The sequence below is a fragment of the Molothrus aeneus genome, chromosome 33 (assembly GCF_037042795.1).
Source record: "Molothrus aeneus isolate 106 chromosome 33, BPBGC_Maene_1.0, whole genome shotgun sequence".
Lineage (NCBI taxonomy): Eukaryota > Metazoa > Chordata > Aves > Passeriformes > Icteridae > Molothrus > Molothrus aeneus.
Genome location: NC_089678.1, coordinates 346,620 through 362,478, shown reverse-complemented (window position 1 = coordinate 362,478; position 15,859 = coordinate 346,620). Strand labels below are relative to the sequence as shown.

The following is a 15,859-nucleotide window of genomic DNA, read 5'->3' as shown; positions in this document are numbered from 1 at the left end:
TGTTAACAAAAAAATTATTTGAAGAAAGCTCTATTGATTTGCTATCAGACATCCAGAGACAATTTTCTTTCCAAATCTAAGACACGTAAACCCTTAATTTTTTTCAAACCCTTCACATTTACCCGCAGATATCAGAGGGAGAAGATCTTCAAAACCAATCATACTTCCTAGACATTTAACCAGGAAATAAGTGGTTTGTTAGGTGCTATGGTGACGTGACCAAGTAAATGGCAACTTTTTACAATGTTTGACTGAATAAAAAGTTTCAGGAAAACATTTGAGATTTTCAGTGCTTACAGAAACTACAACCAAACAATTCTAAAATTGCCATCTCAAAACTCAGAATGGTCTTCCTAACTAAAAAGATGTTTTCCCTCTCCAGTAACGGTGGCCACCTGTTCATTGAGAGGAAACCTGACATGACAGCCACAGGCTAACGCAGCAGGACTTTATAGATACTGTTTTTCAAATATATTAAGTAGAGAAAAAGCCCAGCCGACAGTTTTTTGATTCCTGGGGCTAAACAAAAAGGAAGGAATTGGCCAGCCAAGCAATTGTCAGAATTATACGATAACTCCACAGGTAATTTATTTCACCCTGGGATAATATTTTCACAGTCCTCACTCCTATCACCCCTATTTTCAAAGTTATTCCCTGCCTTGCATTACCAAGGGGAAAAAAAAATCACATTTTGCACCAATAAGACGAACAATTAGAAAATCTTCTCTATTGTAAAATAAACTGAACTGAAGCTATGAGTTAATAAAAGGGGAGAAATACTTGGTTTTTTGAACAGACAGTAAAAGGAATTGGCAAGTCAAATATTTGTATAATCATAACAGAGAGGTTTCAGGTTTTTTTGTTCACTTTAATCCACTTACCTCTCCAGAGAGCTTTTGTAATGGAGTCTTGAACTCATCATCTATATCTTTGTTATCAACATGAGGCTAGAGGAAGGGGATGGCTAAGAGAGTGGTTAACAAGGTTCTAGAAAGTGAGCTGTGGATATTGTAAAGATGCTGTACAGGGGCTTATTTACAGCAACAGAAAATGAGCATGTGCTCTGCAGCAATGGCAAAACAGAGGCACTACTTTAGTCATTACCAGCCAGGGGTTGGCTTAGAGCAAATACTTCCTAAGGCTGATGAGAAAGTTTTCCTCTGTTACCAAGACAGCATTAGAAAAGAGCCACAGTGAAAAAATGTTGCTGCACTTGGCCAGAGCAATTCAGCAGCTCCTTGGAAGCCTTTTGCAGCTTCTCACAGACTTCAGGAAGACTATTTGTTTCTATGGAAATGTGCCCTTTCCACCTTCTCCTACCCATGCAGGAGGTAAGGACAACAAAATATGTTGCAGTTCAGTCTACAAGGGTGAAGTCTCCTGAGGAATCCGGAAGGAAGAGAAAGAGACAGTGGTAAAGTGCTGCTTTATACCTGCACCAGTAGGAAAAAAAAATCAGATAAAGCCTCCTTTAGACACTTTTTGAAAAAAAATTTCACTTACAACCACATATAATAGTATCAGATACAGATGAAATTCTGTCTTGTCCTAGAGTTGTTCCAAAGGAAAAACTGTATCTTCATCCAAAGAAATCTATGGCATATCAAATTACTTTTCCCCTGATGTGGTGCTGTGAATGATACTGTTGGTTGGAAACATTTGAGTAAGTCTTTAAATGCTCAGTCAGGAACAGTCAGCAAGTTAGTGCTACTTAGCTAACTAAAACCAGAGAATTTATTACAGCAGACCCAAACTCCACTAGTCTACTGCTACTGAATATGGATAAAAATATAAGGCTACTGTCACTAGCAGTCAGCCTGGGGATGATGAGATTGTTGTGAGGCAACTATAACAAGTAGCAAGTTTCAATATTTGGCTCTTCCTAAATTAACTGAATTGCTATGTTAATTTGTACCTCCAAATATAAGGCAATTTTTCCAAAAGCAATGAGTTGTCTTGAGAGCATAGATTCCAGTGAAAGCCAAAGAGACTGTCCTCCCAATTCCCAAAAGAGCTTTTACAAACATCACCCATATAACATTTCTGAAGCCTGAGTGGCCCCTTGAGACTTCAGGGTCTTTTGTTGCCTATAACCAGCACACTGGGGGCAGCAAGGGCAGGAGCTGGGTGATGGACACACAGTTGTTGTCAGCAGGCAGCTATATGACTTACAAAAGCTCTGCAGAGCAGGTAGACAGACTTGAACACACATCTTTTCACCTTCTCCTGCAGAGAGATCTGCTTTAGGTCATCATCTCTGTTGTCCTAACTGGAGCTCCCCAGTCACAACATCAAATGCGATGAAGTAAACCTAGTGTGTGATTCAAGGGAGCTGGGATCATAGCTGGGTCATAGCGTACCTGAGGTGACTAAGCAGCCAGGTTTTTCCAAAAAATTACCACCTTAAAGTCACTTAAGTGACTTAAGAGTCACCAAGAGACTTAGTCACCAAGTCTACCCTACTGTGGGTAAGGCCAGAGAGGACACAGATGGGTTGGAATATCTGTAAAGCACAAGGAGTTCTCCACTGTTGTATTTAGTGATGGGAGCAGACAGATGTCCATAATGCACAAATTTAGGATGCTGACAGGTGAGGGTACCTGGTACCACAGAGAAGGCAGCTCAGAAATGTGCTCAGTGTGTGCATGCAGGCACTTGGGCACTAGGGAAAACCTGTAATTTTGAGCCAAACCACACAAGATCTATTAGCAAAAGTCAGCTGTGCCCATCTGCTCCACCTGTGCTGGCTAATGATGTTCATCCAGTGGAGTCTGTACAGTGTTTAATTGCTTTTCTTCACATATGATATTGGTCATGATGATACTGGTTGGAAATTTTTACATTTGTTTCTCTCCCCTCACACCACAGAAATTAGAGATTACACTGTAGGTTTTTTCCTTACATCATATTTTTAGAAACACTGGGAAAATCAGGGAAAACAAACTCCCAAATTTACTGAATCAGAACAGTAGCATATGGCAGACAATGGATTAAAAAAAAAGTTTGAAATACAAGGGAGAAATAATAACAAAAAAGAAAGTGAAAACTGAGGGCTAATGAGAGGCTGTAATCAGAAACACTTATCTGGTATTGCCAGGCACCATGAGCCTTCCCCCATTCAGATTTTGTAAAAGAAGATTCTCAATGAGACTGTTAATAAATTACTGGCTCAATAATTTACACTGCCATCCTGTTGAAATGGGAAAAACTGAGCCTCAATTTATCTGAGTCTTCCCATATTAGGTCAGGAAGAAACGAGAGAAATAATTGAATCATTTTGCAAAATCCAGATCTTATTGAAGTGTAGTGCTGAATGCCAAGATGTAGCACACTGCTAATTTTTTCCAGCTTAACAGGACAAGGAATACAGTCTTTAAAATGATGAAAAATTTTACCTGATAGAGTGAATAACCAATACTAAGCAGACCTTCTTCCATTCTCTTCTGTCTCCTGTGGTTTTTCTGCATCAAGTCCACCAGAATGGTACAGCATGGCTCATTCAAACTCCCTTCATGGTCATCATCTGGATCATCCAACCAGATTTTAAACTGGGGATTGGTCCAGTATGTTGCTAAGAATTCCCAACAGGAGACAAAAAGGAGGAGGCTTTGCTGTCATTGCAATTGTCATTGCAATCAAGCTGGTTGTCACTATATCTACAGAGAATTATCTCCCTGGAAGAACTTTTGCCTGGAGTTTTTCCAATTCTTTCCATTGAGTTGTATGGGTTTATGTTTTCACAGCTATGCTGAGTATCAACTGGAGCCATGAGAAATCAAAGCACCAGGGTATTTCCTGGGACTAAATACCAACAAGGAGGAGCTGATACTGTTAATTCCAGCCAGTCTTGTATCTCCAGGAAATGTCCTTGGCTGAGGCTGTTATTGTTGCAAGAGGACCAAACGCCAGACAGCCTTTCCAGAGGTCTAACGTGAAGATGAGTTAGAAATAACAATGCCACTTTCCGGGCCTACCCAGCTCTTCAGAGGATTACTCCAGCCAGTAGCAAAAGCCATATAAGCAGGAAAAGCAGACAGAGAAAAAAAATTAATATTGCCACATATTAACTGCTTGGTGGGCTGGTAATCCCCCACAAGGAAATAAGTGTGAATTAGATCTTCATTTAAACTCCCAGGCTTTTTATTACTGTCCAAACCTCACAGATATTGTTGCACTTCCAAGCTCTTTTTTCCCCACCAAAGCCCCCTCCAGTCCACAAGCAGTTTTTGAATGTTTTGCTTAGTATTTCACTAAAGGCCCATTTGGGTGGGTCGTTACCTTGGTTGTTCTGGCAGCCCCCAGCAGATGAACCCCATCTCCACTGTCTATTAAACAGAGTCAGGTCCCATTTGTTGACCTTGTGGCTTGTCAGTATGTCAGGAGTCAAATTGCAGATCTCAAGGTGGCTAAACTGCCTTTGGAAATCTGAAAATGCCATCACACAAGTGGCACACAAATGGACAGGTTAGTCCATCAGCCTGCAACAGATGAGGTGGCTGAGGCTGGACACTTCTCCCAACAGTGTTACAGAGCTGTCCAATGCTGCATTTAATTGAATTCTGAAACTTGGAACTGGCTTTTGGGAAACAAAATTGCCCACTGCCTGAATGATCTGTATCTTCTGAAGACAGCCTCTGTCAATGGTTATTACGCATTTTGGGCTCAGACAAACCATTTTCTGTCATTCCCCAGCTGTGGGCACTCCCCCATGGAATATGCTTCATAAACAAATTCACTGGAACTGGTGAAACAATTTGTGTGAGGAGATCCCATTTAAAGGGAGTAAGATCTGGCCCTTGTGAAAGCAGTACTCTGTAGGAAAACAGTCACAGTTTGGTGTTTTTCTTCATTCCTATCACTGAAGTTTGTTTTTACCATTCCTGGTATGTTTGCATGAGTGACAGACCTTGATTGCTCCATGCTGCTAGCGAGGTCTGCTCTCATTTCCTAGTGCCTGATGGCCCATGCAGCTGATTGCACTGGAGGACAGTGGCCATTTATCTTTCCAGGCTAGGACAGAGTGACATCAGTTCAGCACTGATTCATATATAATCAGATCAGGGTTAGGACAGGCTTTCTATTAGGTCTGAGTAAACAGACTCTTCCCAAGTTGCTAATCTGAACTTTTTCATTACTGTGTAGCATTTAGGAAAAAAAACAAATGTCAAAATGTAGAGCAGCTGAGGTTCATTCTTGCCACCTCATTGATTTTATTACCATCTGGTCTCTATATTTTGGATTAGTGCCGGGTTATGCAAGCTCTAATAAAAGGTAATATTTGAATAGAAAAGGAGATAAAGAAGAGGTGAACAATGCATGCATGCCGTTATTAACCCCCTCGGTGCTGGCAGTTTTTCTCCATCCAATTGAAAAGATTGCTTAAGGCACATAAAATGTCCAAAAGAGTAAGCTAAAGGAACAATTCTCACCAAAACTCTCCATCATCTACTTGTTTATCCAGAACCTGTTTTTGTTTGGGATCAACATAATTCCACTCAGGACCACTGCAGACAAAGCACAAAAGCACACTGTTCAGCTCTTGCATTTTATTCTACAGTGAGATCTGAGTTAGATGCTATCTTGGGCTGATAAAGGAGTATATATTTCTTCAACAAATAGATCTTGTACCCCTCCAAATGACAGCACACCCTGCAACCTGACTGTGCCAGGCTGGAATTAGACTGCAACAGTATTTGCAACTAAGTCTTGAATTGAATCTCCCCTGCCAGGTGCCAGAAGGTACAAACAGACTGTCTGGATTAGGAAATTCACAGTCTGAAAGTTAGTCAGAGCTTCTGCATTTTAAGATTTATTGGGGCGCCTGATATCCTCCCTAGGAAAATGATACAATCTCCATTGTTGAGAGTCATGAAGGAACAGGAAAGCAAAAAGGTGAAATCAGAAAATTCACTGCAGAAAACAGCATTGCTCCCTTGCCATTCTGATATTAATGTGCTCAGGATGGATTCTGCTCTGATCTACTCCCATGTGACAATGCAGTGCTGCAGCTGCCTCAGCAAGGTTGCCCCATGGTAAAACATGTGTGACAAAACCAGGATATGGCATATGTGTGTGCCCGAGGCACCTTACCTTGGGGCTCAGCAAAGAAGCTCTGATAAAAGTAAAATTAATTGTAATGTTATCTCTATCCTTAATTATAATACATCAGCACCCATGCTACAGTCAGTCAGAATAGGAAACTGAAATCTCAAATGAAAAAATATATTGTGGTTCAAAGGACAGTAAAATTTATGCCATTCTAAGTATAAAAACAAAACAGGTGTTGTCACTACCACACTCCCAAGATAGCTGAAGCCCAGACAGTTTCTGAGAGATTTTGAAATTTGTGTCCTTATCTTAGTCAGCATCTCAACTTTTTCAAGATTCTCAGATAGGTACCAAATTCTGGTGTGATTTAGAGCTGAGCAACCTCAGAGTCAAAGCAGAGGTATAATGGTTTATCCCTGCATTAACTCCCAGGAATAGGACTAGTTTGTATATTTTACTTAGGTCCTGGAACTCATTGGTAGGATCAATTTGAGAAAAACTGTCTTGCACAATGATGAGGATGTGGCTTGCATTGGGCTGCTCAGAGTCAAACCAAGGGCTGTTGTCTCTGATGTGAAAGCTCCTCCTGAGGCAGGTATTAATGCCCGCTGGAAAGAATGGATCAATATTCAACCTTGCTAATAAATGAATAGTGTTTTGTTCCAACTGATTTTGTATCTCTCCTAAATACACTTTGTGATTGGATTAACTGCATTGTCCCAATATAATTTTTAATAGATTCCAAAATACACCAAAGAGAGAGAAGCAGGAGCTTATAAAAACCTACTTAATCACTCCAAGATCCAGTCCATTCTACTTCACCCCAAGGATTCCTAAGCCTCACTAGTTTCTCTGACTGTCCTCAGTAATATACCTAAAAGATCCACAACAAACAGAGCCTGAGCACTTCCATTATTCCAATCATCAGAGACCAATTGCTTTTCAGATAGGATAATATATGATTTGTACTTGAGTGATGCAGTCCATTACAATTTGCAATAGTTAAAAGACACCTAGATGCCTTCCACCCTTATTTTACATTATGCTGTGGCACCAAGTGAGCCATGAGCTGCAGCACTCACCATTTCATATAATGACAGCAACCTGCAAGGAAAATCATCAGCTACAAACCAGCAGAATATCTACATCCTTAAAAGCAGGAAACATTGCATAACACAGCAAGGTTGGAAGGAGGTTATCTGGCATGGACATCTGTGTAATGATTCCAGCTTCAGAGGAGCGGGAATACCTGGGGCTCACTCTGAAGATGAGACTCACAGCAGAGTTCATTAAAGAGGCTTTTACTTTTTTCCTATCAGATCTGACTGGGAAAGTGCTCGTTCCCACCTCACACAATACAAACATGTAGGGAATGGCTGCCTCCTCTCCTGCTCCTCCTTTCTGTACCCTGAATTTTGGTAACAGCTTGGCCCACCTTTACACTTTTTACCCCAGCCTCTTGGTACCATACAAGTGGCAGACTGCACAGTGTGCTCCACACCACTACCTGTACAGAGCTTCTGACCTGACTGAGTGTTACAGGTACTACCTTTTTCTGTATCAGTGTATGTAAGTTTAGAACATTTTTATGGTCAGTCACTGAAAGACATCAGAAAGTTGAAGGGACTACAGTGTTGCAGCCCCAAGCTGGTTTGCATGATGGTCCCAGAGAGGCTGGCTTACCCCCTCTGCTTCAGTGATAAGAGTAAGCATGTCCATTTACCAGCTTCAGACTTGTGATTGCTTCTATTTCAGCTGCAGCAGTTATCTGGAGCAATAAAAACATGCACATTTATGATTATATATTGCGTATGAACTGAGCTTTCATAAGCAAATTAATATGGGGGAAGATATCCAAAGTGGTGTGCATGATGAATACCAATATTCTTGATGCAAAGTATATTAAATTGAGGTGAGATCCACAGCAAAAGCTGCAGTCTTAATATGCAGTCCAAGCACAGAAGAAATTCAAGAATATACAGTGAAATCTAAATCTAAATCCAATTCCCAGCTCAGGTGACAGACTGTCACCTGCTAACATGCTCACATGAATTTAGCTCTAGCCTGTCTCAGATGAGATCCAGTATAGCAAAATTGGAACACTGGTAATTCTGTATGCCACAATGCAAATGAGATAATGAAACAGGAGTGAAGTTTTCAAAACATGTACAAATATATGTAACTTGAGAGTGTTTGTATTACAGGTGTCAGTAATCTTTAGGACTGAAAACCAAAGCCAGAATCAGACTACAGGCTACAACCAAATGTCTCAGCAAATTTGTCTCTAGCAGTCAAGTGTCTGGAGCTGAAATTACACAAAATTTGAATAAGAAATGATATTCAGAGAATGGAGTTCCTGAAGACCAACAAGTTGTTTACAGCTCTAAGTATTATCACATGCTGTCATGTAAACAGGGAAACATGATGAGGATTGATCATTTAGAACCTTGTCCAAATTTTTTTATACTGAAATCAATAAAGATCTCAAATCAAATTAATTCAGTTTGTTCTTGTATCAGACCTTCCTACCTATATCTTACATTGGTCTGGGCTTTTGTCACAGTGTGGGGACAGAGCCCTGAGAAGAAGAGCAGGGAGAGTAAGGCCTTGTCAGCCTCTTACATCAATGGAGTAGCCAAGCAGTGACCCAGCTCTCAGGGCCTTCTGGATGATTTGGTAGAGGTTTGAAGGAGCCCTTTGCAGCTCACAGAACTCAGAGATGCCTCCAGTAAATTCCTCAAAGCCCTCCACAGTGGAGCCTCCTGTTAGAGCTCCAAAAGAGCTATTCAGCCTGGGGGGGAAAGGATAAGAGGGACAAGGATAAGAGGGACAAGAGTTCATCTCCACCTGCAAGCACAAGGTACCACAAAAAGAAAGGGTTATCATTTAGTATCTCTTAATTTGCTTGGTCATCAATGTAACCTGGGACAAGAAAATTCAAGCCCCTTGAAATACAGTTGGCAACACCATTTATGGACCCAGAGGGAACTGTAGATGCTGAGTCGGAGGGAGGCTGCCTTAGAATGAAGTGTGTTGTGACTGACACCCCTGGTCTGGGCCACCACCAGGGGCACAGCCAGGGGTACAGCTCCTGCCCAGCCCCATACTTGACGTAGGCCTTCCCCAGCAGCATGCTCCAGAACTTGTTGCCCTCCTCTGAGTGCACAAAGAGCAGCTTCCTGTTCTTGGTGGGCAGTCTGTCATCCACCACTACATCCACCCACTCCCCACACTGCCAGAACAGAGGGAAAGAAGAAAGGAAAAGATGATGGAGGCTGGTGTGCCCAAAATAGCTCCATGCTACTATCCTCTTAGCCCTTCACCTGTTATCACTTCCCCCTGCATAAGCCGCTGTAGGATTACTCCCGTGCTGGATTTGCTCTCCTTTGTAATAAAGACCAACTCCTCCTAGCTCTGTGGATCATTCAGCAGGCTTCTTCATGCTATATTAAATTTTGCTGATAGGAAATATTAACAGCATCTTGTTGTACATAGCATCAAAAACTGTCTGAACATGTAAACTGAGTTTACATGGTGGACAGCCCAGAAAGCCAGCATGGAGATAGGATACTCTGAACTATCTCTAGACTCAAATCTTAAGAAAAACCCCAAAACAATATGCCAGTAAAAATGCGTGTAAGTAGAATTCATCTAAAGGGGAAACACTCAGTAGTGCTAATCCCTTCTGCAAATACTAGGAAATGTGTGAAATGTGCTTGTGCTAAATTTTGGTTTCAAAGCTAGAAATGTTTACTTCAGGATTTGCTGCATTCCTGAGAGGAGAGATTCACACCAAAACACTCAAAGGTGAAAAGGCTGGTGGAAAGGCTAGGTATGTGTTCTAAAACTTCTGTCCTCACCAGAACAGCTCCTTTAGCTGGGTGAATCCACACTGCTCCCACCTGAGCCTAACCTCCAGTCAAAGCAGGTTGACTAAATCCCAACACTCTGGCTCCACAGGCAAGGAAATAAAGGCAAAGCAGGGAGGGAAAGGGAGGAAGCAGAAGGAATCACACCAGCCTGAATTCATTCTCAATACCTAGCAGCAGCAGAGCTTGGTTTGGGCTCATGTTGCCTGATGGTTCAGCTCAGTTTATAAAATCTGTATAACTCCCCAGAGCCCCATCAGCAGAATCTCACCAGTGAGCAGGTCTCATTCAACATTATTTAACTCTGTTCCTATTTTCTTTCTAGCTCCCCCATCAATTTCACATACACACTGTAACTGTTGATTATTTCACGTGTTCCAAACAAACAAAGCAACAAACAACAAACAAAACAAAAACCCACACCCTAACCCCAACCATAACCCTAACCCTAACCATAACCCTAACCCTAACCCAGCCAGCTCAGGTGGTTACACCAGGGGACACTCCTTTACAGATGTCTGGGAAGAACTGTGTTGGAAGAATTGCAGTGGTGGACTTGGCCTTAAAAGCAGCCATGCCTCCCTTGAGAACTGCAGAGTCCCATCTCCAAATCTTACTTTTTGGGGCCTTATATCTTTGACTTAGCTTGTGCCAACCAAAAGGAACCAGCTGGGAATTGGTTAGTAACTTGATAAAAATGGAAATATTTCTGAATGTTGATGGTTTGGGGGAATCTTTGGATAGCAGAGATGCACGACATTCAGGCTCCTGTGATATTTACTTTCAGAGAATGTAGGAATCTGTCCATATCAAGGAGCTTTCATGACAGGGCCTAAAGTGTGCAGTTGGCCTCTTACCTTCTTGTACACCATAATGGGATCGTGGCCGATTAATAAGCCTTCTCAGCCCTACTGGATAATATATGACTAGCTGTAAAAGAGTATAAATTGGTACTTCCTGCTCCCTTTTTCAAAGTTTAACATCATTTTGCCAGTAGCGAGTTTCACAATTTAGTTTGTGGTTGTGCCTACAGGACAGCACAAGAGCACAAGATCCCCAGAAAAGCATCTGGGGATGTAGGCCCTCAGACTTGTTCTGATTCAGCTGCAGGTTATAAGTCATCTTTCACACTGTGAGGAAACTATTTTATTCCATTCCTAAAAAGGGAATTTTTTTGGGGGAGAGAGGAAAAGAGGCCAATTGACCAAGTAATTAGAATGTATTTCTGCTTCTGTTCAGTCTCATATTTCATTAACAAAAGTTTCAGACAAATGCCAATTACAGCGTTTACTGCTGCTACAGAATGTCTTATAAAGAAGCCAGCTTGATTTCTGGATCTGAAGTCTTTTCAAATGGTAGTAAAGTGAAATATAAATTGTTGGGGGTTTTGCTATTATTTTTTTGGGTTTTTTTAAAAATTTAAGCAATCCTGACCTTGAGTTTGTGGTGGGAAAATGAAGCCTAGCCATGCCTAACTGCTGTGCACATGTATGTGTGTGTGTGCATATATATATATATATATATGTATATATATATATATATATGTGTGTGTATATATATATATATATATATATATATATATATATATATATGTATATATATATATATATGTAGACACATGTGATCTTGGAGAATTACTTTGACTGTTAGTGCACTTGAAATAGAATCCCTTGCTGCTCACAGATGTCCTGAGTTGGCTCGGGTTCTCCATGCTACCGAGGCAGCCCCTGGTTTACAGAGATAATCAAATTGCTGCAGCGAATAACGAATCCTTGGTGACCTAGCAGCTCAGTGACTCCTCCGTATTGATGATGTTTACCCAAGCATGCTCCACTTGCAGAGGCTGTAAAATAAATGAGAAATTTGATTCATTTCAGTTGTTCCAGAGCTGTGCTCACTTTCTGTTTAGCTACCATCAAAGTGTCTAGTCACAAAGCATCTAAACCCTCCTTTGACCTTGAGATGGTGAGTTTCAGCCAAATGTCCAAGTGTCTGGTTCCAGGATGCAACTGGACAGCACAGAGGCATTTCTGTCCTGAGCCTGTTCTAGCTTGTTGCTGTTTCAGCAATGCCTGGTGTTCAGAAAGGATCCAAAAACAATGCTGTGGTTTCCTGGATTGCCAAGCAGCTCTGACTCTCAGCTTTAGTCTCTGCTGGAAGCCCTTGTTCAGAGCTTGTAGTACCTGCGGCATCACACCAGACAACAAGGAAGCACTGACCCACTAGCTAATAATTTATGGCAATGCAGGTTGCATCTGCTTTGAGAGTTTTGAAGACTTTCTTAGGTTTTCTATGGAAGTTAATTTTATGCTGCAGCTTTGTACAGAAAGGCAAAGAAGAATCCAGCAAAGAAACAGGCTTTCTTCTCCTTGGGGTCTCCAAGTTGTTAGAAAATGTATTTTTAATATCAATGACATATATTTGCTAGAACCAGGATCTCCAATATCCCTGCGCCCATGGGACTGAATGTCAGAAGGGCCATGTATTAATGTCTACAGCAAAATAAGTGAACAAGCCCAGTACTATCAAGTTCTCTCATGCCTACAACCACTTCAAAGTCTCCCTCAACAGGCATCAGATCTATCTCAGAGCTGTCTGGCTTTTGTTTGTTCTCCAGGATACCTCTAGTGTCCCCAAATCTGCCTGTAGGACAAAGACATGCACAAAGCCCATGTGGGGCAGGCTCCTGGGCTGGTGTAAACTGATGCATTTGCCTTGGCTTCAGGGAGCTCCTCCAGCTGCCAGCCCAGGCCCAGGAAGCTGCTGTGCCTGGAGTGGCCTCTGGGCGTTCAGAACAAAAGGCAATTCATGAATATAAATAGAGTGGCTCTGGAAAGCTAATATTAAACTAAGGAGGTTTCAGTAGATTTTATATTATTTAGATTCAATTTATACCACTTACTTCTTAAGAACTTCTGCAAACAGTCCTCGGGTTAAGTTATTCAGATAGCAGCAAGAAAACTTCGTAAGTCACCTTTAATAACTAAGACTCTGTGACTACATTTCAAGTTGTTAGTAGGCTATCAAAAAGATATGGTTCAAAAAACATTTAAAACATTTCAAGACTTTCAAGTCCCCATCAAACTTCCCAAGCTGATATTCATCTAGCTTATACTGTTTTCAAAGAAATAAGTTTAATGGAGTGAGATAAACTCTGGGTTTTTTTTCTCCTTTTGTTCACATAAACCCAGACCTGCAGTGTTATTTTTAAAACAAAAGAGACATGTTAGAGAATATTATTAAAAATAGGCTCTATTTCCCAAAAGGATGTGTTTCCCAGTCACATACATGGCTTATGTAAATATGTAATCAGGGTCTGTTTCAATAGAAGTGTTTTACATGAGAGTTTTAGTAATGAGGACTTTGATATTCAAGGTATTGGATCAAATACCAAAAAAGCTTACTATAGCTCAGAGATGTAAAGCAAATATCTGAAGGGTAGAAAGAAAGTCCCATGCCTGCATCTTAACAAACTGGATTATCTTTTTTTTTTTTTTTCCTTTTTTCTTTTTTTTTTTTTGTGTGTGTGTGTGTGTGTAAGAGAGAGAGAGAGAGATTGAGAGAGAGACGGGGAGAGAGAGAGAAGATCCTACTAACAGCAGAATCTGATTTTGGGGCTTTTCTTCTAGGTTTGGGATAGTTTTCAGGACCAGCCTTGGGTTACTGCCCGCCAAAATATGTATTGGAAAACCCAGAGCAAGGCACCATCCCCAGACAGTGGGGTCCAGGTTTTGAGGTCCAGTTCTGTTGACACCACTATGTGATGAATTTTGGCACTGATCTCTAATGAAAGACATTTAGCACAAGGGAGTGGGACTCCACAAAAACATTCAGCAGACGACAGAAACAGAAAAGGACTCAGGGTATTTCCATTCAGTTTCTAGGCTAAACACAATGCACTGGCCTCTTCTAGTTTAAGAATAGATAAAATTTTTCAGTCCTATAGCTTGTAAACTGTCTGGGAAAATGAAGTTTTACTTCAGGTGTATCTTCTTAATTTTTTTTATGCCATTATAGAAACTTTCCAAATAGGAGATGAGAAGAAATGTTGCTTTTACTACTTATTTGAGCCATTCTCCTGAAATACAGTAAGTGATTTCCTCATACTCTGCTCTACCATCCACCAAATAAATATCCTGGAGTGAGTATATGATTGGGCATCTTATTTTTTGCATTTGGAGCACAAGCCCACACACCAGGGAATTTTTTAGCAATTGCTTTAATAATGCTGTGTTTACAAGAACAGCACTGGTGTTATTTATCACCAATGACTTGCAGAAATTGTTTCAATCTCATTTGCACAATGGATGTGCTGAAAGACTGGTGAGGTCAGGAGTACTGCAGTTAGCAGCACAGGAGAGAAAAAGGCTGATTTCTCTGTGTCTAATCTATCAAATTCTCATTAAAAGAGTTTCAGCCTTCTCGCCTCTCTACACAGTCAAGGGTTTCTTGCTGCTGTCCTCTGCAGCTGGATCTTATCAGTGAGGCAGGCAGGGAAGGCAGCTGCTGCAGCAGCTACTCTGAGGGGGAATAAAGTCCCCTTACAGCTCCCTTCTGGCCACTTGCACAGCAGCTCTGTTTAGCCAAAGGCAAGCACTGCAGAAAAATGGGTAAGGAAGGTTTTTTATGATGGATGTCTGGGAGAGGATGAGTGCTGCCTGAGAGATACTTCCTCTCTATCAGGCCCTGATTCACGGAGCTGACCAGCACTGCCTTTTTGTCTGTGTGGCTGGTTCCTGGTTGCTCCTGTCCCTGCTCACAGCTCTACATGAATGCAGTTCAAGCAGAAAGGAGGGTTCAGCATGAAGGACTCGGAACAATTTGCTGTGGATGGTATTACAAAGTTTACATTCTCTGTTCATTTCTTTCCAATGTGGTCCTTTTTTCTAACTTTTACTTGGACCATCCTGCTTGACACAAAATGGCACATCACAGACCCAGCCCCTCTACTGAACCAGTTCCTGCTCTGTTCCTTGGTTGTTGTGTATTTGTTTTGTGTGAAACTGAGGCAGGAACTTGCTCTGCCTCCCAAATAAAAGCACCTAAGGACTAGGCTACAGCAGAAAACTTCCCTGGTGTTCCTTGTCCCCTGAGTGTTTGGAGCTGCTCTTGCTGGCATGGGCATAAATCCCACTCTCTTGCTTCAGGGCAAGTGCTCCCATGATTAGGCTGGCATCCACCTCTGTCTTAAGCAGTCAAAAGCAAAACAGTTTTCTGTTCCACATAGTTACTTCCTCCAGGAGACAGTTTGGTGTCTTCCAATTTTGACATAGCTCTTATAAGCCCACATATACCCTGTCTCAGGCAGCAGTGCTGGTTGTGAGTCCTCTTCTTGGGTATCTTGTTGCAGTGTGATGCCATTTCCTGTTTCAGCTAACCCAGTAGTTTCCCAGGTGTGGCAATACCTTCTCCCTTCCCCTCCCCCTTGCCTCCTTGCTAAGTGCTGTCCATCAATCTTATCATTCCAGCACAGGCGTCGTGTGATTGGCAAAAGTTCAAAAGATGCCCCTCAGCCCTGGGGTCATTGGCTCATCCAAGCGTCATTGTCCCCTGAGTCTTCCCCCCCCTCCCACCTGGTTGGTGGCTCACCTACCCCTTCCCCTGCCCCTTTCCCCAGGCTTAAAAAGAGACGGGACGACGGGGTCGGGATTCTGTGGAGCTGTTACCAAGATTCAGACATATGTGACCCTGGAATAAACTCTGGATTAAACCCTCTGCAGAATCCATCTCCTTTTCCTCTTCACCTAGCCTGGAGCCTTTCCATCAGAGGTAAACTGAGTTTCTATCATTCCTGGACTTGTTCCAAGTGCCTAACTGCAACTTCCAGCCAGCCAAAGGTGTCTCTGAGGTGAAACACCACAGCTGCCGCCTTTGGCCCAGCAGCAAGGGTCAGACTAGCCCAGGCACGTCCCACCCGGAAATATTGGGATTTTATTCCAATA

At 41.9% G+C, this 15,859-nt stretch overlaps 1 pseudogene; it reads right to left on the bottom strand.

The window, feature by feature from the left end:
• Positions 1-15,859, bottom strand: part of LOC136568462 (calpain-8-like) — a 55,974-nt pseudogene that overhangs the window by 6,266 nt on the left and 33,849 nt on the right.